General features: G+C 32.1%; 1 long non-coding RNA gene across 1 annotated transcript; it reads left to right on the top strand.

The window, feature by feature from the left end:
- The first annotated feature begins 1161 nt into the window (after positions 1 to 1161).
- Positions 1162 to 2349, top strand: LOC145058778 (uncharacterized). The gene is made up of 3 exons (XR_013686519.1): positions 1162 to 1359; positions 1805 to 2062; positions 2136 to 2349. It is a non-coding gene; the product is annotated as an uncharacterized LOC145058778 (long non-coding RNA).
- Positions 2350 to 21394: the final 19045 nt, after the last annotated feature.

The following is a 21394-nucleotide window of genomic DNA, read 5'->3' as shown; positions in this document are numbered from 1 at the left end:
AAATGAAGATTATTCTTTCAACATTCAATCCTTCAACCCCAGAAGCAAGGTGAAGCAGAAATTGAAGATTATGTGACGGATTGCATTGAAGCCTCCTCAATCAGTCTGCTGCTATCTATGAACCGGATGAAGTGATCCAAAAGATTTGTTCTCTCTGATGTTCTCTCTGAAAATTCTCAAGCTGAAAGCGTCATCTTTCAAGAATCAGTACGTCAAGCCTCCTCACCCAATGTGCGTTCAATGCCAAATTTTGAAGAAAAGTTCAAGTGCTCAAGATGAAGTCATTCATTGAAGATTCATCAATCTCATCTTGAAGTTGTGAAGAATTTGAAGATAAATGCTGAAGCCAATCTCCCAATGAAGATCAACAAGAAGAGCCAGCTACTTTTTAGGGGGAGCTTGTTGGGTCAATTAAGAAAAGAAAGCTATAAACCAAGGGGGAGATTGTTGGGTCAAAATATGGTTTATACTTTACTTTTCTGGGCAATTGTATTTTTCTATAATATTTATGAATTTATGGTCTACTTTACGGCTGAGTTTACGGCCGTAAACTCATTTACGGCTCATTTGTTTCCGGCCCACATTCCAACTATAAATATAGGTGTTAGGGTGAGGAGTAAAGATTGATGAACCCGAAGGAGTTTACGGCCAGAGAGAAACAGGAACTTTTATGTGTGTGTGAATCTTTTGTATCCAAATCTTCATTCATATCAATACATACAAAGATTCATATTATTCTTCTTCTCCTTCTCTTCTATTTGATCTGACATCATCCGTTTGATTGGGATTCCGCAGCATCAAACGGATATGATTGATACACAGGCAACATTAGGGACTTACAAAAAGCACACCAGAACAAACGCTCACTTCAATTATTCGACCAATTTCACTCACGCGGCGATAGGTTGCGTAGCAGTATATGACGGATTGACTTTGCCGTCACCGATGCAGATGCGGGTGGAGGAAGTATTTGCACTGGCAAAATGGTTTCGGTAAGTTTGTGATGTCCTTACGTTTTCAATTTCTTACTTGTGCCTTCAAAGAAGAGATATCGGAGATGGAAGCCAGTGAAAACCCTCTACCGGTATCTCCATCTTATGTTCCCACTACCTTGCCTCCTTCATCCCTCTTCTTCTTGCATATGTTATATCTACTATGCTAATACAATTATGTATATTGATTGTTGAGTCCTTTTTTTTCAATTTGGTACATTGGCTTTTTTTATAGGGTTAAGGCTTTAAATGGTTTGATTCGGCAGGGCATGAGTTTGATTCAATTCGGATTTCCAGGATCACGTGTGAGCTTAAAGGATTGGTGCTCCTTAGAAGCTACCAACTTCCTTTCTTGCAGTACGCCAAGGTAATTGCAACATATATATATATATATATATATATATATATATTGTATCCTTAAAGTTTCTTTTCACCACTAAAAGTGTACATATTTATTTTTTTATTTGATTTGTTTCTATAACTTAATATGGTTAACTGTATAATGCAATTACTGAGAAACTATTGGATTTTTAAGGGCAGATTGTGCATAACCATCTAAAGTTTCGTTTCTACACACCGCCTTGGCCACAACACCACCGCTATACATCTGTCTATCCGAATTCGATAACGGTCAGATTTAGGGCTTCTCAATAGGAACCCAGATAAACACAAACTTTGTAATTTAGTTCACAGCTATGCCAACTTTACTCTATTCTTTTGATTTTTGTTTTTCGAAAACCATGAAATCATTGATCATCGCCCGACTATTGATTTTTGTTTTTATTGTTTTGGTTTACACTTTTGCACGCCAGGTGTTTGCTGTTTTGCCTCCTCGGCATGGATATTTTCTAGGTTGTGTGCTCTGCTTTGATAATAGTTGGGGGTAAATAAGAAACATGATCCACTAATCAGATGGTATAAAGATTAAATCTTTTGTTTTTGTTTTTTCTTTATTAGAACCTATATTCACAACTAATAACAAAATCTAAAATGTACAATGCAATAGAATGCAAGAAATCCAGAGAACAACGATGCAATGAGCAAGACATAAAAATATTCATTAGCAGAGGGTAAGTAACTGTAACAAAAACATTTTCTATTGTATACTTAGATCCTACATGCGGTTAAAATCATAATTTCCAGTGCAGATTTCAAGAAAAGGAGGCATTTGTGGATGATATTTTGGAATTCCAAGTTTCAATGGTGTTTTCAATGTTGATGTACGGGGGAAATTGTGTAATATGGGAATGAATATCAGGATGATTGAAGGAATATGTGACTGCAATTTAGGGACTGATTATGTTGTAGTATTTGGTTTACTTCCTCAGATTCACTCATTTCTCTTTACTAACCTCTTATCAATTAAGTTGTTTGATTCTTATGTCTTCTCTTCATCTGTTTCGCTCACCGCCACACACCACTCGAACATAGCATTCTGCCCGATAGGTTGATGCTTAGGTTACTGTTGTACATGAAGATTCTATCGAGTTTCTTCCATGTTTTCCTTTTCTTTCAGTTTTGCGTGTTTCTCAGGTAATGCGAATGATTTGTACTATGTTAGTTACACAAAAAGAAGTCTCGGCAATTAATTCGTATCCTTCATTGCTTCTTTATTTCTTTTAATTAATTTATTATTATTTTTTTACTTTTTTTTTACTATTTCAGATATCCAATTTTAGCAGGGGAAGATTAATAAGTAAAACAGCTATGGACAGTGAGGTTACCACTATTTATTCAATATTATTTTTTTTAATTAAATTACTATTTCAGATATTCAACTTTTTTTTACTCTTTGTCGCTGACACTATTGTTAAATTTCTAATTTTGTTTATTGGTTATTTGTTCTTTGTGGGTTTTAGTATCGTATGAAGAGTTTCGTATAAAGAGTTATTATGCAAATCAAAGCTTCAAGGTTTGAAACAAGCAAACACTAAGATTTATACAGGTCCGTTTTCTTTATTTTACTATTGTTTTTGTTTTTATTTTGTTTTTCTATTCAGAGCTTATTTTAAGATGGGTAATCTTTTTAACTAAAAGATTCTGATGAATGATAGTTAACATTTTCTTGTCAATTTTTACTTTTGGAAGGTGATATTTTTTAATTTCAAGTCCAGAAATATGTAATTGAATGCGAAATGTAGCATTGTGGTTTCAGATTTTAGTATTTGGTGGTCTTTCTACCACCTCAAACAACACGACTTTGTTGCTTGTGTATGTTATGTTTGCACTTAACTTTCATATTGTAGTGGGTATTGGGTAAGAGACACTTTGATGGTAAAATAAAAACATTCTTCATTCTGCATGTTATAATAGTTGTTCTTAAATCAGCATGACTTTTTTGATTGATCGTAATTCATATCTATTAGTCTTTATGAGGGAAAAGGTAAATGGTTTGATTTTTTGACCCAGTTTAAAAAACATGAAATATGAAGGCTTCCATGTCCGTATGAAGTGCACAGGCTACGAATGAAATTGTTCAGGTAAAAACAATCACGTTTTTATCTATTTATTGGCATCATCTAATCATGGAAAATTCATTAAAGATTCGATAAGTATATTTGATAATAGCATGTTAATAGATTTATGCTAAAAACAACAGTTAAACGGATTCAAGCGTTAAGCGTTATCACAACTTTGTGAAGCATCATGACTCTTTTCATTCTCCCTTTTCTGTAATATGAACAAGTGTTTCTTTAATTTAGTATTTATTTTTACTTAATGTAGATCGCTTCATATATTTGTAGGATTCAAGTAGTATATGAATATGGGGAGACACAATAGGAATGGAGCAGATATACACATGAAAGTAACACTCAATTAAATGCATTTTTTTTTAAATTGACTGATTTTAGCAGTAAAAAAATACATATTCTTTCATAACAATACTCAAACTATAAACAAATAGTTGATCAAATGACATTTACAAAGAAAAAGCAAGGGAAAAAAATGTTGCATCCGACCCCCGCAACGCGGGGGTCCCCACCTAGTTTTACATCAAATTAGGAAATATAGAATTCTCTAGAGGAACAGGCGAACTTTTCGAAAAACAAAACGTATAACTTACTATATTTCATCTACATTTTCAACAACACTTTACAACTTACTCACATCACTAAAATCTTATGAACTCACCAGCTTAATTGCTGATCAGCTCTTTCAAATAACTTATATTCCCAGGAGACGATTAGACAGGTGTTCATGCTGGGAATTCAGAAGATGGAGCATTATAGCTTCAAGTCTTGTTTTGTTATTTGTTTATGAATTCTATGTTTTGTGAACACACACATTGTAAACACTTTCTTTCGAAATGAAATGGTTGTTCATTACTTTCTTACCATATACATATCTCGTGATACTAAAGATGACGTCCTCCACCCCCGAACGATTCCGCCGTTCCGGTTTTGGGGTGTGACACTAACTTGCTTAGCTCATCCTCCGTGTATGGTTGATATCTGGACCATCTAATATATGGACCATCTACAAATTTGTGCTCCCATGCCTAATCTGCTTGTATGAAATGTTGGCAGTATAAGTTTTCCTGAACTTCCTCAGCCTCCTTGGTTTTGAACCAAATTTGGCCTTGGTTCCATGCTAGATAAGGTCTCTAAAAATGGACCCTATTGTACATGATGTGTTTGTAGCGTATGTAATATTGAAAAAAACATGGAGTGCAATTTATCAAGCGTAAAAACATCAAATCGCTTGTTCCCGGAGACCTTAGGATGTTTAACGACATCAGGATCCACTTGGAATCCTGAATGGGATTTGTCTCTTCATTTGGGAGAAACCGACACACTGATTGTAGCGGATTGGACGGATCAGGTTCTGAAGGGTGATTCATCTTTGAGTCGAACTATACTTACAATCTTTTTAGAGACTCCAATGGCTTGTTTGGTTCATTTTCTACTTAGTAGGTTAGGAAGCTTCAACTTTTGCTTCCGAACGAGGTCTTCAAAGTTGGACTATTTCTTTTCTTTAATATCAGTAGGATCTATCAAATTATCATATTTGTCATTAATGATGCGCTCTTTAGTGAAGATCAGATCTGAAATGTGAGTGGGCTCTGTAGTGTACCTTGGCTCTGTAGTATGCATCAGGTCTTCAGTATGCATGGGGTCATTAGTACATTCCAATTTTGTAGTCTTTTTCTTGGCTCCGATACCTTTCCTAAAAATCTCTGATGGAGTAGACTTTCTCTTTGATTTCAGTTTGGTCCTTGATAATTTGGGGTTTGAGATTGGTCTAGTGTGTTGCGGTGTGGGGCTTGTTTGGGGTAGAGTTATACGATCACTACAATGAAAAGTCGGTATTTCTAGAGAACGAATCTATTGCGAAAAGTTGAATTTTCGTTGCAAAAGACGAATTGCTATAAAATTTGCAACGACCCATTTTCGTCTCGAAAAACCCCGTAGCGAGGGTTTGCAATGGAAATAGTATTTTTTTCACAAATGTGACAATGGATTGAAATTCGTTGCAGATGGTATTTTGTCGTCTATTTTTTAGTAGGACATTTGAATTCTACAGTAGTTCTTCCGTCATAAATTCTATTGTACTGGATCCATTGAAAATTTTGTGGTAATGAATCCCTATCAAAATCCATGGTGATGAAAGCCTAGCAAAATATGTGGTGATGAATCCCTAGCAAAATCCATGGTGATGAATCCCTAGCCAAATTCGTTGTGATGAATCCTAATCAAAATCAGTGGCGATGAATCCCTAGCAAAATCCATTATGATGAATCCCTAGCAAAATCTACTATGATGATTCCCTAGCTAAATCCGTTGTGATGAACCCCTAGTTAAATCCCTTGTAATGAATCCCTAGTAAAATATGTGGTCTATATTCTATAGTAGATTCCATAGCATGGATTCCACTATAAATTACGTAGGAATATTTTCGTTGCGAAACAAGATAATTACGGATGGATAGTTAAATTAGAAATGAAATCGAAATTATTTTCTACGAATATATAAAACAAAAATAACAAAAAATCAAATAGCATTTACATCATAAGATAAAACAATAAATATTTATTACATTGAAAATGAAAAATGGCTAATCTAAAATATATACTTTGCAATAAAAAAATTACACTTTATGACTACTAGTTTTGTTGGTCTTTAAAAGCATTAATAACAAACAATTTCGATTGTTTTTGTTTATTAAGCTGCTCAATTCTTTTGTTGTGTTGGTCATCTTTGGCCTTCATTATCTCGTTAAGTTCTTTGTTTTGCTCTTTTTGCTAATTAACAAGATCCATCAATTCTTCTAGTTCAACATTTTTTAGGATGTAATTAGATACTTCCGTTGTACCATTAATCATGATAATCGCTTGTGCGTATGAGCCAAATCTATAAAGTCTTCTTTTATTATCATGAGCACTAGGAACATCATAAAATATTCGATCATCTACAACTTCTTCACATAAGCTTCCCACTCTTCCTGTTTTTCTATAAATGCCTCCTACAAAATAATAATAATTTAAAAGGATATCAAAGTTATGAATAACATGAAGTCTACAATATAAAACTTTACACTAAAATGAATGTTACATGAATTTTTCTATTATATTCGTTTCTAAATGTGACTCCATCGTAATTCTCCATGTCTGTATACAAGAATCATTCATTATGTGGTAGATCACATCTTAATTTCCTCTTCTGCATAAATACCATAAAATGTAAAATATACATATAAACATAAACATACAGGTTCTAGTATCCCATCAAGCACACTAATACGCCTATTGATCTTGTTCTTATTAGATGTCTTCTTGTATTCGTTAGTATTCCATTTTTCTTTGCAAAAGTTCTATACATCTAGTGTAATATGAGGTGGCTTCCTGCTAGTTGGATTTCCTTTTGTGTTCCGCATGTTGTAGAGATATTGGCCATGACTTTGTGTCACTTTACTTTCTCAAGATTTCCTCACTTGTGTGTCTTTTTCTTCTTCCCAACAATAGTTTTTCTATACATAACAATATACACATAAGTTTAAATGTAAATGTTTACCAAAATTTTTGTAAACATATAATTAACTACTGTGAACTCCCCCCATTACAATTCCTGCATTTTGTTGCTTACATTTTCCCAAGTGTACCGTGTTGCATCTACTCTTTGAAGAAAGGATTTAGTAATATTGGACGCTAAGGGCATCGTTGCAAGAGCCAACAAATAATATGATAGCTTTAGTTTTGAATTCATATGTACAGGTGTAGACCAGAAGGTTATTTTATTGAAAAAATTACGTAAGATATGATTGGTAACACACATTTTTTTGCCAAAAATCAATATTTAAATGTCTATATGTTCCTTTAGCAAAGAAATTTTTTTGACCGACAACATTTTCCACTAAAGATCTATTGGCATTTGTTATGGATGTAGTTACGGTTGTTGGTATTGGAGATTGGGTAGATTATGGGGTATATGTTGGGATAGATGTATTTGCTAAGGATGTGGTAGTTTGTTTAGGTAAGTAGGATGTGGTAGTTACTGTAGGCATTGATGATGGGTTCGATGATGCAGGTGTTGAGGTTTTGGTAGTAGATGTAGTTATTAAGGATGTGGTAGTCAATGTGGGTGCTGAGGATGGTGTCGATGATGTAGTTGTTGAGGTTATGGTAGTAGATGTAGTTGCTGAGGATGTGGTAGTCGATGGTGTCGATGATGTTGTTGTTGATGTTTTGGTACTAGATGTATGGGTTGAGGATGTGCTAGTTGATATAAATGTTCACCATGGCGTGGACGATGTAGGTGCTGGGGATGGTGTAGATGATGTACGTGTTTATGTTGTGATAGTCAATGTAGGTGTAAAAAATATGGTCGATTATATTGAGATGTTAAATTATTCAACAACAAAATATATGTTTCTGAATCTTGTAGTTGAACTCTGACACACCCCAACCAACGGTGGAAAATATCGGGGTTGCGACGATAACAATTGGTTCACAGTCAACCACATATACTGAACACTTAACTTATGTAAACTAATATATTACAGACATTTTAATTTAGAAATAAAAATGACATCATCATAATTTAAACACACAATATTAATAATAACGTAAGTCAAGTTTATCGCAAAAGAAAGGAAATATAATCTCCTTGGAATTGATGTTCTACCTCTGACTTCTTAGTTACCTTAGAATATACATTTTTAATATACGTAAACAAAAATTATTGATGAGTTCCACATGTTTTGACTCTATGAGTTTTATAAAAAGAAGTGGTTATAAAACATGAAATATTTAAGTGCAAAAATATAATCAACAATACTACTGATATATTTCGTTTGAGATCCAAAACCTGAAATCCAATACAAGTATTAATACACTTGTAATGAATAAGTATTATTAACATATTTTGTGTAGAAAATATCAAGTATTATTTGATATAAATAAACACTAACTATTTTGTTTATCGATTTACACAAGAAACGTTATACTACATACAATCTTATTATAGTTCGTATTAGTATTTTGTATCTAGGATTTTTGTGAAACAATAACCATTTTGTTTCGTCAAATGAGGGTTGTAACTAGCAACCACAGACGGGATGTCAACCCGTATAGATCTATACACACATTCTTTGCTCACAAAGGATTAACGGTTATTACAAAGGACTTTACTAAGTTGCAATTCTTAGTTTACTGAATGAGAAACTTCAATAAAATCCCAAGTTTTAGTTATAGTTCAACGATTGTCTTTGGGAGTGATCTTGAGTGGTTAATTGATTGTACTTGTATAGGTTATAAGAATGTAAAAGTAGAGAAGATGGGGGAGATATCGTGAGTTTTTAAGGTGAGAAGAAGAGATGAAAGCAATTTGCCATATCTTTGGAGATCATTAAAGACATTATCAAATCTTTCTAAGATTGGATTTCTCTATTGGTTAATTGAGTAAATATAGTTTAGTTCTTAAGAAGTTAGAATCTAGAGTTTGAGAGGTGAACTGAAGTAACGAGACATAGACTTTGTAGGTTGTTTTTCGTTGCTTTCATGTGCATCAATGAGTACTCTATATCTTGCATTTCTAAGTTAGATCTTTTGAATTTGTATTAAGGAAAACTGCAACAAAGTCCCTACATATTGGCCTCATAATCGATTTAGTCCCTATATATTTGTTTTATTCAATTAAGTCCCAAAAACTGGTAATCGTATTCAATTTAACCCCTTGACCCGGTCAACAGGTCATCCAACTTTTGAAAATTTCATTTTTGGCCCAGATTTCAAAATTTATTACAAATTTGGTCCAAAATTTACACTTTTGGCCCATATTATGATTTTTTTTTTTACAAATTTGGTCCAAAATATACCTTTTTGGCCCAAATTTTAGAATTTTGTTATGAATTCATCCTAGTTTTAGTTATTTTTACAACTTTTTTTCCTCAAAACAATGTACTCGTCTTTATCTTCTATTATTTTTGAAGTGTACTATGAATTTAGGTAGAAAATATAATAATTTACATTAAAACGACAGTTACATAGTGCTAACAATAAGTCATTCATGTTGTGGCGTTGTTATCACACAAATAAACATTATTTTCACACAATAAAGAGACTTAAATTAGTGAAAAACAACTTTTAGTATCACTTTTTTTTGAAGCATACTATTAAGTTTAAGAGCCAAAAAGGACTAATAAGCGCATTGTTGTTGACAATAAGTCATTTATGTCAATGTAGCAGTATAACAATGTCATCGTAGCACTAACACACAAAAAACATTGTTTTTACAGACAAAAAGAAACATACTTAATATCTTATGTTATTGGAAATGCTCTAGAAACCATCAAAATGTACCATGTCAAATATTACATAAAACTCTATCATTTGTAAACCTAGCGACACTATTGATAAACTTTGAAACGTTTATAAATATGACCCACTTTTATTTATTGAGCTATTAACTAAGACAACGTACTTTAAAAAGTCTACATAATGATGTTGTGCTTTAATATCTTCGTTGTACTTTTAAAAAAATCTTTGTATTTGGTTTATGGTTTGGTAGGTTGTTCAAAATACAATGCTATAATAAAAATAAATGAAATTAAGCACATTACTATTTCTTGCATTTAACTCTTTCTTTATTTTTCATATGTTTTTATGCTGAACATAGAACAAAAAATATATATTCTATAACATATTAAACAAGTTAAAAAAGAAAATATTAATAAAACTCATTGGTATAAGTTTGAAAGTACTGAACATCTATTTTTAATGTTAAATATAACTAAAAAGATTACAGTTTTTTTTTTATTAATTACTATGCTTCCAAACGCAAAACATTCGAATTCATAAAGAAAAAACATTCAAATTTTTTTTGAAGAAAAAAAGTTGTAAAAATAACTAAAATTAGGATGAATTCATAACAAAATTCTAAAATTTGGGCCGAAAGGGTATATTGTGGACCAAATTTGTGAAAAAAAATTAAAATCTAGGCCAAAAGTGTAAATTTTGGACCAAATTTGTAATAAATTTTGAAATATGGGCCAAAAATGTAATTTTTGAAAGTTGGATGACCTGTTGACCGGGTCAATTGGTTAAATTGAATACGATTACCGGTTTTTGAGACTTAATTGAATAAAAAAAATATATAGAGACTAAATCGATTATGAGATCAATATGTAGAGACTTTATTATAGTTTTCCTTTTGTATTATAGGTATATAAAATAGTAAATGTTGTTGTGTATGTGCATGTGATTTAAATGAACGGCAAATAATTCTTCCAGGTGAACGTAGGTATATCTGACATGTTATTCCATGCATCCTATCTTTGAATGTTTCTTTACTTAAATATATTCCATATATTTACATACATATATAAAAATTTTGGATTTAAATTATATATAACTAGTTTTAATAAGATATGTTTTATAATTACACTTATAAATAACATTTTTTTTATTTTCAATACTAATACATTTGTATTTGTTCTTTACATATACGTAATATATATATATATATATATATATATATATATATATATATATATATATATATATATATATATGGGAAATGTTATTTGGAAAACAAAAAACCCTAAAAAAAACCCATAAAAATCATAAAAATGCATAAAAAAATAGCAAGACATCACAAAAAAAAAATTAATTATTGTTTTATCAAAAAATCGCAACATTTTTTACAATTTCGCTGAAAAAAAAAATCAATTTTTTTTTGTAAAAAAAAAAAAAAATTTCAAAATTTTTTTCCATCGATTTTGACTTAAAATTGCGACTTTTTGATTAAAAAAATCAAAAAATAGTTTTGTGATCTCTAAATATTTTTTTATATATTTTAATGATTTTTAGGGTTTTTTGTTTTCCATAGAACCTAAACTATATATATATATATATATATATATATATATATATATATATATATATATATATATATATATTATTCTTCCAAATTGATGTCATGTTGATGTAACCGTTTTATATTTATGTTATTGATTTTTCCGCCATTTATGTTCATAAACGATTAAGTTTGATACATTTCAATTCCTTGTATTTGTCTGTTGATAGAATCACACGTCACTTTTATAGAATTCATCGTTCCTAGAAGCCATGTAAATATATTATTTGAACATCCGGTTATTAGTCGATTGTTTTCATGAACCCGGTTCTAGTTTAGATTATAAAATAATATCATTATTAGACAAAATCTTATATCATGAAATTTCATCAAATTATTACCTAAATTGTAACCGATTCTCTCAAAATTTTGAGATAATAAATTAATCTTTATTCATTATTAAGATAGATTATTGTACAAAAGTCTACATTTTTTAAAGTAGTTACATTAGCGTGTTCGGGCGAGAGCAATCCAGTGATGGATGATCTCCTGGGAAGTTTTAGCGCCGGGAGCCCAAAGCGAACAATATTGTGATACGTGTCAGATGGGGATGTTACAAATGATATCAGAGCTGGGGCACGGGTCGATGTGTTCAACGGGGACGTCGAACCCCATAATGGGAGGTGAAGGTGAGTTGCACCTGATCCCACATCGGCTTGGAAGGAGAATTAAACATCGCCTTATAAGGGGTGAGGATACCTTCCTTGTCACAACGCGATTTAAAGGAGTGAGGGAAGAAGATCTCATAAGAACTCTACAGTTAAGAGTGCCCGGGCGAGAGCAATCCAGGGATGGGTGACCCTGTGGGAAGTTTTCGCGCCGGGAGCCCAAAGCGGACAATATTGTAATACGTGCTAGAGGGGGATGTTACAAACTCCTTTTGTGGTTCAAAACTTGAGGTGTAATGAATCCTTTTTCTGTAACACTTGATGCTTCTTTCGGTTTCAAGTGCAACGCCATTCCTGATTAAATTCAGGTAGAAAATAGTCAATACCAATTTATTAAATATGCAAAGATGATGATAACCAGAGAAAAAGAAATGTTGATAGACAACAATACCACATAAATTAAAAATAAGTTTTAGATGAAGGAATTACTACGCATGCGATTGAATGAAACTTCAAATAACATCGCCAATCCTAGTGAATAGGTAATTAAAGTATATGTCAATCGTATAATATGATGGCGACACTTACATAGTTGTAATTTAAGATCATACTATCCTGATAATCATAGAATAAGAAAATATGATCACAATAATACCACATAAAAAAAAAATTGTAGATGAGTGAAACATAATGAAGAAATCTAGGTTTGGATCAATGAAGTGTCGTAGCTGATGACAAAAATTTTAGACCCTATTTCTCATAAGGTAACTGACGTTAATAATATGTAGGGTTAACATGGGTATGTTGGAGGGAAAGGACTGATGATTTATTTGGATCTCCACTAATGAAAAATTCAAACTGTTAAAAAACAAATTAGCGCTAATTAATTAGTAATTCAATTTTTTTAAATTATTTCATGTGAAGAATGAACATAGGGTAACGAGGTATTCGTAATATAATGACATATATTCCTTCATTAGATTAGATATTATCTAAACAATTTAGTTTAAAATTACAAATGAGAATTAAACAATATAAAAAAAATATAGGTGGATAAAATGCAAATCTTGATGTTGCTATGATTGAAATAAAATTTAAACATAAAAGACGTAGTTTACGCATAAAGAAATAAATATTGAAAGCTAAACAACTGATGACAAGTGACAATGGGATATGGTTCATTGCTCGTAGGTCATGTGAATTGGGGTCGTTGTGGCTTATAGTTTCATGTTATGACCAATGGATGACCCATAGGCCATGGGTCACGTGTAGTGAGGTGGCAGTGGCTTATAGTGTTATTTTACAACCAATAGATGACCTATGGGTCATGGATTATATACATTGGGTGGTAGTGGCATATATTGTCATGTTACGGCCAATGGATAACCCGTGGGTCATGGGTCATGTGCATTCGATGTAGTGGCTTATAATGCCATGGTATGGCCAATAAATGACCCATGGGTCATGGGTCATGTATATTGAGGTGGTACTGACATATAATGTCATGTTACGACCAGTTGATGACCCATGGGTTATGGGTCATGTGTATTAGGTGGTAGTGGCTTATAGTATCATGTTACGACCAACGGACGATCATTGGGTCATGATTCATGTGCATTGGGGTGGTATTGGCTTATGATGTCATGTTATGACCAATGAATGACCCATTGGTCATGGGTAATGTACATTGGGCAGTAGTTTCTTATAGTGTCATGTTACGAGCAATGGATTATTTGGGTCATACGTCATATGCATTGGGTTGTAGTGGCTTATAGTATCATGTTACGACCGATGGACGAACCACGGTTCATGGGCTATTTATATTGGGGTGCAAGTGGATTATAAATTCATGTTTCGACCAAAGATGATCCATGGGTCAAGGGTCCTGTGCATTGGATGGTAGTGGCTTATAATTTCATGTTATGACTAATGGATGACCCATGGCTCATGGGTAATGTGCATTGGTTGGTAGTGGCTTATAGTTTCATGTTACAACCAAGGGATGAACCATGGATCATGGGTCATATGCATTGAGTAGGAGTGGCTTATAGTATCATGTCTCAACCAATGGATGACCCATGGTTTATGGCTCATGTGAATTGGGTGGTAGTGGATTCTAGTGTCATGTTACGACCAATGGATGACCTATGAGTCATGGGCCATTTATATTGGGGTGTTTGTGTCTTATAGTGTCTTGTCACAGCTAATGGATGACCCGTGGGTCATGGATCATGTGTATTGGGTGGTAGTGGCTTAAAGTGTCATGTTACGACCAATGGACGACCCATGGGTGATGGATCATTGGTATTGCGCGGTAGTAGATTATATTGTTATGTTACAACTAATGGATGACCCATGGGTCTAGGTCATGTGCATTGGGGTGTTAGTGGCTTATAGTTTCATGTTAGACGAATGCATAAGCTATGGGTAATTGGTCATTTGCATTTAGGTGGTAGTAGGTTATGGTTTCAAGTACGAACAATGCATGACCCATGGCTCATGGGTCATGTACATTGGGTGGTAATGGGTTATAGTGTCATGCTACGACCAAAGAATGACCCATGGGTCATTGGTCATGTGCGTTGGTTGGTAGTGGCTTATAGTGTCATGTTACGACCAATGAATGACCTATGGGTCATGGGTCTTCTGCACAGGGGTGGTACTGGTTTATAGTGTCATGTTCCGACAAGTGGATGACCCATGGCTCATGGGTCATGTACATTAGGTGGTAGTGGCTTACAGTGTCATATTACGAAAAAATTGATGACCCATGGCTCATATGTTATGTGCACTGTGGTCATAATGGTTGAGAGTCTCTTAGTACAACGAATAAGGTCATGTACATTGGGGTGGTTATGGCTTATAGAGTTATGTCACAACCAATAAATCATGTGTATTGGGGTGTACCAACCAGTATTTGATCCTTGGGTCATAGGTCATGTGTATGGGGGTGGTAGTAGCTCATAGTGTCATGATACAACCAATGGATGACCCATAGGTCATGGGTCATGTGCATTGAGGTGGTATTGGCTTATACTGTCATTTTATGACTAATGGATGACACATGGGTAAGGGGTCATGTGCATTGGATGATAGTGGCTGATAGTATCATGTTATGAACAATGGATTACCCATGGGTCATGGGTTATGTGCATTATCTTAGTAGTGACTTATAGTATCCTTTTGCAACCAATAGATGACCTATAGGTCATGGGTCATGTGCATTGGGTGGTAGTGTCTTATAGTGTTATGTTACGACCAATGGATGACCCATATGACTTAATGTCATAACCCTTAAACTCTACCCCATATGAATTAATGTCATAACACTTATACCTTAACCCATACGACTTAATGTCATAACCCTTAAACCCTAACCCATACGGCTAAACGTCATAACCCTTAAACACTAACCCATGTGACATAATGCCATAACCCTTAAACCATAACCCATATGACTAATTAACGCCATAACCCTTAAACGCTAACCCATAAAACTTAATGCCATAACCCATATAATAAAAAACAATTCAATTATAAAAACTATTTTAGTACAAATTATTTTTTAAAATAATTTCAATATGATATGATCATATATATCTTCATATATAAAATTTAAATACTAAAATCGAGTTTTCCATATTTTTTTACCTATATTGATTTCAAAGTTTAAACCTATTCATCAAGATTTCATTGAATAACATCGTTTACTATTTTCAAAATCATAAGTTTACATATGGTTATCATACCATACTATTGTATATTTTTTAAATGTAGAAGAGCATGATATATATATATATATATATATATATATATATATATATATATATATATATATATATATATAGGTGAATATTAATTATTTAATAATTAAAATTATGTAATAACAAGTCAAATAATGAAACAAGACATTGGAGAGCATAAAATAATTCCCTATTTTAGTTTATTTGTTTCGAGAAAAATACCTTTTATAATATAATATTCATCATCCTATTTAGAAGGGCGATTATGTCATTTTGTCTTTAACTAATGGGTTTTTGAAATGGTATAGATCAAATGCACCGATTGTGTTTTCAAATAGGTTGATTTTTAATAATGTGTTTTGACAAAACTGCCCTTAGTAATCAAATATGAGGAATTATATGTATAACGGAAATTAGGTTATTTTATTATCTACATCTTGTTGGCTCCATTATTTTTTCGATGTCAACACGTCGTTATAGCTTTTCTGGTGATTTTGAATGTATGCGTTCATCCCTAACTTCATACTTCCCATGCTCTACAAAAACCCTAAATTCCTTTATATAGAATCGTTATCACACTCTATTTTCGACAAGATTATGAAGCAAGTAGTTCATCAATGACCATTGCATCAAGGTAAGGTTTTTTGCTTCCACTGTTAGTGTGATGCCTGTATTTCACATTTACCCCTATTTTTTCTGAAAAAAAAAGTGATTAAGTTATGCAATGTCTATTTTCTTAGTAGAAAGTCGAGTACAAGAATGTGTAGTTCGTTAGATGATCTGCCTTAAGAGATTTTTACTGTCATTATTTCATTGATAAGGTTAGAATCTGCTAAAGGCATTATGTCTAAAAGACTTTGGTAACTCTTGTAAACATTAAAATATTAGCATATATTGAATAAAATATAACTTGATTTTTTAATATTAACAGTAAATTTTAGTTTCCGTACTTTGAATCAAGTGGGGAATCAAAGTATTGTGTTTAGAAATGGAACACTCGATAAGTTTCTGGTTAGTTGTTGGTTGGCTTGGATAAATTATAGGGAACAAGCTTTCATATACGATTGTGCATGACATAGAAACACAGAAGAAATGTATAGAAAAGGAGTACTATGTGTTACTTTGACTATAATTTATATATTTTAATTTTCTTTTTATTGTAGTTGGTCTTAATTGTATTGTTTTTCTTATAATAAGAATAGTATTTTTGTAAGGTTAATTTTAAATTATGATTCGATTTGCTGACTACATCCGGAGAAGATGGTTATCTTGAGGCAAATAATTTTTGTTGGAATGATCTACATATCAAACGGGTTTCGTGAATCTAAGCAAGGTATGTCAACAACAAGATTTTAGAATATTTTTGATATGTTGTATGATTTTTAGTACAAATTTAAATGTTACACTAGATTGAACATTATTATTTTAATCTGTAGTAGTAGGTTTGCGTATAATTGATCTGTATTTTGGTGATATTGCTCCAGATTATGAGAGTATGAAGAATATATTCTGAGTGCCCAAGAATTATTGTGTAATTACACGTTGTTCATAAGCCTACAACATATCACATCACATTGAGATGTGAAAATGTAGAGCATTCCACTGAAGGAGAATTTACGTCATTTTATAGAAGATGATAACCGACATTAACGTTGTACAGTTTGTCGTTGGTACAAATAATATGATGTATTTTGTAGGTATATTAGGGATGTTTAATAATGGGTAATGATTTGTAAATCTTGTTCTTACTTTTTTGGTTTATTGTGTATATATATATATATATATATATATATATATATATATATATATATATATATATATATAGACACACACACACACACACATGGAAGCAGTTCCTATATGGAGGGTATTGGGGTTTAAACTGGTCATACTTGGAAACGTATAGTCCGCTAATGGTATCAATGGATCGATTGCGACCTTGATCCTATAAAGCTCATAAAGAGGAAGGTTGGTGATTGAAAATACACGCTTTTCTAGTTCGACAGGTGGACAGGTTAGAAGCCTCTTAAGCTGGAATTCCCTAGATTATTCAACTTGGAAGTGAACAAGTATTGTATCTTGGAGGAGAGATTACATGTTATTGGGGGTTCCTGGGAATGGAGGTAAGAATTACATTCAGGAAGAAACTTGGAGGAGTTTGATCATTTAAATGCCACTCTTTCTTCCTTTCAATTGTTTGATAAAGAAGATAAGTGGAGTAGCACTGGTGGGCCAAAGCGAAACGTTTCTATAAATTGGATGGTAGAAATGTGAAAGCGAAGCATCAACCTAGAAACAAAAAAATAGAAGGAGTAACTTTTGTCTGGAAATTGATAAATAACATAATTGTTGTTAAAAAATTCCTAGAGAAAATGGGCATCATCCAACGTACCACCACCTGTGATGTTTGTAATACTAAAGAGGAGTTTCTGATTCATCTTCTTAAAGAATAGGCTTTAGCCAAAGAAGTATGGGGCAAAGTGTAAACCTAGTGGGATATAGAGACCGTAAATTAAGTTATGTGGATGACATTTACTGCTGGCTTGTGGAGGTTGTTTGTGACACACTGCAATCTATCGTGTTATTCGTGGTTAGGTGTTGTTTTCCTTGCTGGTAGGAATGACAAGAGCTTGCATCTGGCAAGTATCTTCCAAAAGTGGAAATGAATCTAGCCTTCCGAATTTGGAGTCTTCCAAGAGTAGTGAATCATTGGCTACATTTAGAGCCGGAATAGTGGCCGATAATGAAGCTAAGACTTATGGTTGCATACGGAGACTCAAAAACCGTGATTACTACAACCTTTCTCCCTAGAATAATGTCGGGAGGTATAAGGGGCGCCACTTTAATCAACTTATGGAGAAAGAGAAACGAGGAAACTTTTCAATCTCAAATGAGGAAGACAGAGGAGATTTTTGTCCAAATAAAAAGGGATTCTTTTCTTTGGATTGAAAGTAAGATGAATAACAAGATAATCATTCCTTAATTGTCTTAGACGATTCAGATCTCCAAGATGATTTCAATTGGATTTTGGGTCACTTTGTTGCTCGATGTATATTTATGTTAAGTTTTTTGTGTATTCACACAATCTTTTGTTATGGATCGTTTTCTTTCAAATTACAGATCATAGATATCTTGGATGGAGAAATTTGTACAAAGGAGAACTTAAATAATGGAACCACTTCCCATGGCTTCTCCAAGAATCGCTAGTCTATAGCGGCTTTAGGGTTCTATCAGTATACTTTACAATCAAATGGATGTAATTTAAATGTTGTAGTTCTTCATTGTTTTCCCCTTGTTAGCTAACCCAAAAGGTAATCACTTTACTCTTTATATATAAAAAAAACAATCATTAATATTAGGTGGATTCCTGTCTCCCTGTTTATTTTGTATGTCTTTTTGATATCTGACTCAACTGTCTAACATTTATCAAATATTAGTTCACCTAACAAGGTAAAATATTAACTTTTTTGGTCTAAAAAATCAGATATTAAAATGAAGTATTAAAAATATATACATTGTTTTATGTATATATATTTTATCACCGCAGGTTAATGGAGGAGTCTGCATTCTATGGTAAATTAGAGCTGATCAATCTTTTGGAGTTGATGGAAGAATGCTTGAGAGAATGTCATTTTCGGTCTGTGATTTTGATGCATATAAACTAAAACATTAAAAGCTCTACATTTTTTTTATGTATTTATTCATAGTTTTTTGTCCCACTATTGTTTGAAAATCTCACTGAAGATCCATTGTCTGCTTCCGACTCAGATGTTGTTGATGTTATAACTTGAAGATTAATAACTGAAGATCCAAAGTTGATGTTTGGTTGTGTTGTCTCATTATCGTGTGTAACCAGGATATGTTGTTTGTTGCTATTTCTTGAGGATTTAGGTTGTTTAATTATTATGATTCTTTATCTAATGTTATCATATATCTTTGTATTATTTGATCTGCTTATATATATTGTACTTAGATTCTCATTTAGTAGTTTTTATTTAGTTTATTTCTTTTTCGTTCAAAAGAAATTTGAATATGCTTATCCTAGTGATATGCTCATGTCTATTTTTGCTAAAACTTCTTAATAGTTGCTGTTAACAAGCATAAAGCTCCACTCAATTGGGCACATTTTTTGCAATCTGGTTATTTTTTTGAATTGAATTGCTTAACTTTGGACATTCTAATGTGTTACATAATTTATATACTATAAACATAGGGGCATACTTAAGTCTCTTAGCCCGGGGCAAAAAAAACCATTGGACCAACCCTGCATACGACTTAAAATCATTGTAGACTTTAATGGATAGCCGAAGCAATGTCGGATTATGAGGAAATTGGATATATATATATATATATATATATATATATGTATATATATATATATATATATATATATATATATAAGTGTGTGTGTGATATATATATATATATAAAAGCATGGATAATCATATTATATTATACATCTCTTCTGTGTAATTACTTATGATTAGGCATATCTTGCTACGTCGGTACATCTCTACCACATACATCTCTCTCTTTCCCTCTCTCTCTCTCTCTATCATTATATATACATATATATATATATACATATATATATATATATATATATATATATATATATATATATCCGTTGATGCCTCTTTTTCAGTGAAAACTAAAGAGGACACACTTAAAAAAATTAAAAAAAATTCAAATCATAAAATCGAGCATAGTACACATACCGGTGAGAAAATAAAATTGGAAAAAAAATGGTTCATTAAAATTGGATCATGTATCCTAATAATTGAATAATATATCATTAAAAGGATCCATGTGTCAATTTTAATGATCTAAATTTTTTTTCCTATTTTATTTTCGCTCCGATACAGTACTATGCTCGATTTTAAGATTTCTATTTTTTTTTTGAATTTTTTTAAGGTGTCTTCACCGAAAAAAGAGTCCTCACATGATCCCGTTTCTCTCTCCCACTCTCTCTCTCTTTCTCTCTCTCTCTCTCTTTGTATATATATATATATATATATATATATATATATATATATAGGGTACGGTTCTGGTGAGGACTCGTAAGGACACCTTAAAAAATTGAAATAAAATAAAAAAAATAAAAATCATAAAATCGAGAATAGTACTATATTGGAGAGAAAAAAATTTTGAATTTTTTTTGGATCACTGAAATTGAATCGTTGATCATAGAAATGATCTATGCTTCAATTTTAATGACCGAATTTTTTATTTCAATTTTTTTCTTTCCAATATATTACTATGCTCGATTTTATGATTTATATTTTTTTTCAATTTTTTAAGGTATCTTCACGAATCCTCACCGAAAAAAGTGTCCTTACATGATGTTATTATATATATATATATATATATATATATATATATATATATATATATATATATTCAGAGAGATAGAGAGAGAGAGGAAGAAAGATGTATATGGCGGAGATGTACCAGCGTAGCAATATATGCCTAATCATAAATGACAATATATATATAAATATATATATATATATATATATATATATATATATATATATATCTATATATATATATATATATATATATATATATATATATCATACATACTTATAAAGCTAGCTTTTTTCCTTGAATCTCATGCATTTGAAACCCTCTTTTTTAACTTCCTCAAACTACATTCACTTGAAACCCCATTTTTTTAACTAATGCAACTCAAAAGT

Source organism: Lactuca serriola, chromosome 6, assembly GCF_051521515.1.
Source record: "Lactuca serriola cultivar US96UC23 chromosome 6, Lser_US96UC23_V15, whole genome shotgun sequence".
In the NCBI taxonomy this organism is placed as follows: Eukaryota; Viridiplantae; Streptophyta; class Magnoliopsida; order Asterales; family Asteraceae; genus Lactuca; species Lactuca serriola.
This window is presented reverse-complemented; position numbering and strand designations above follow the sequence as displayed.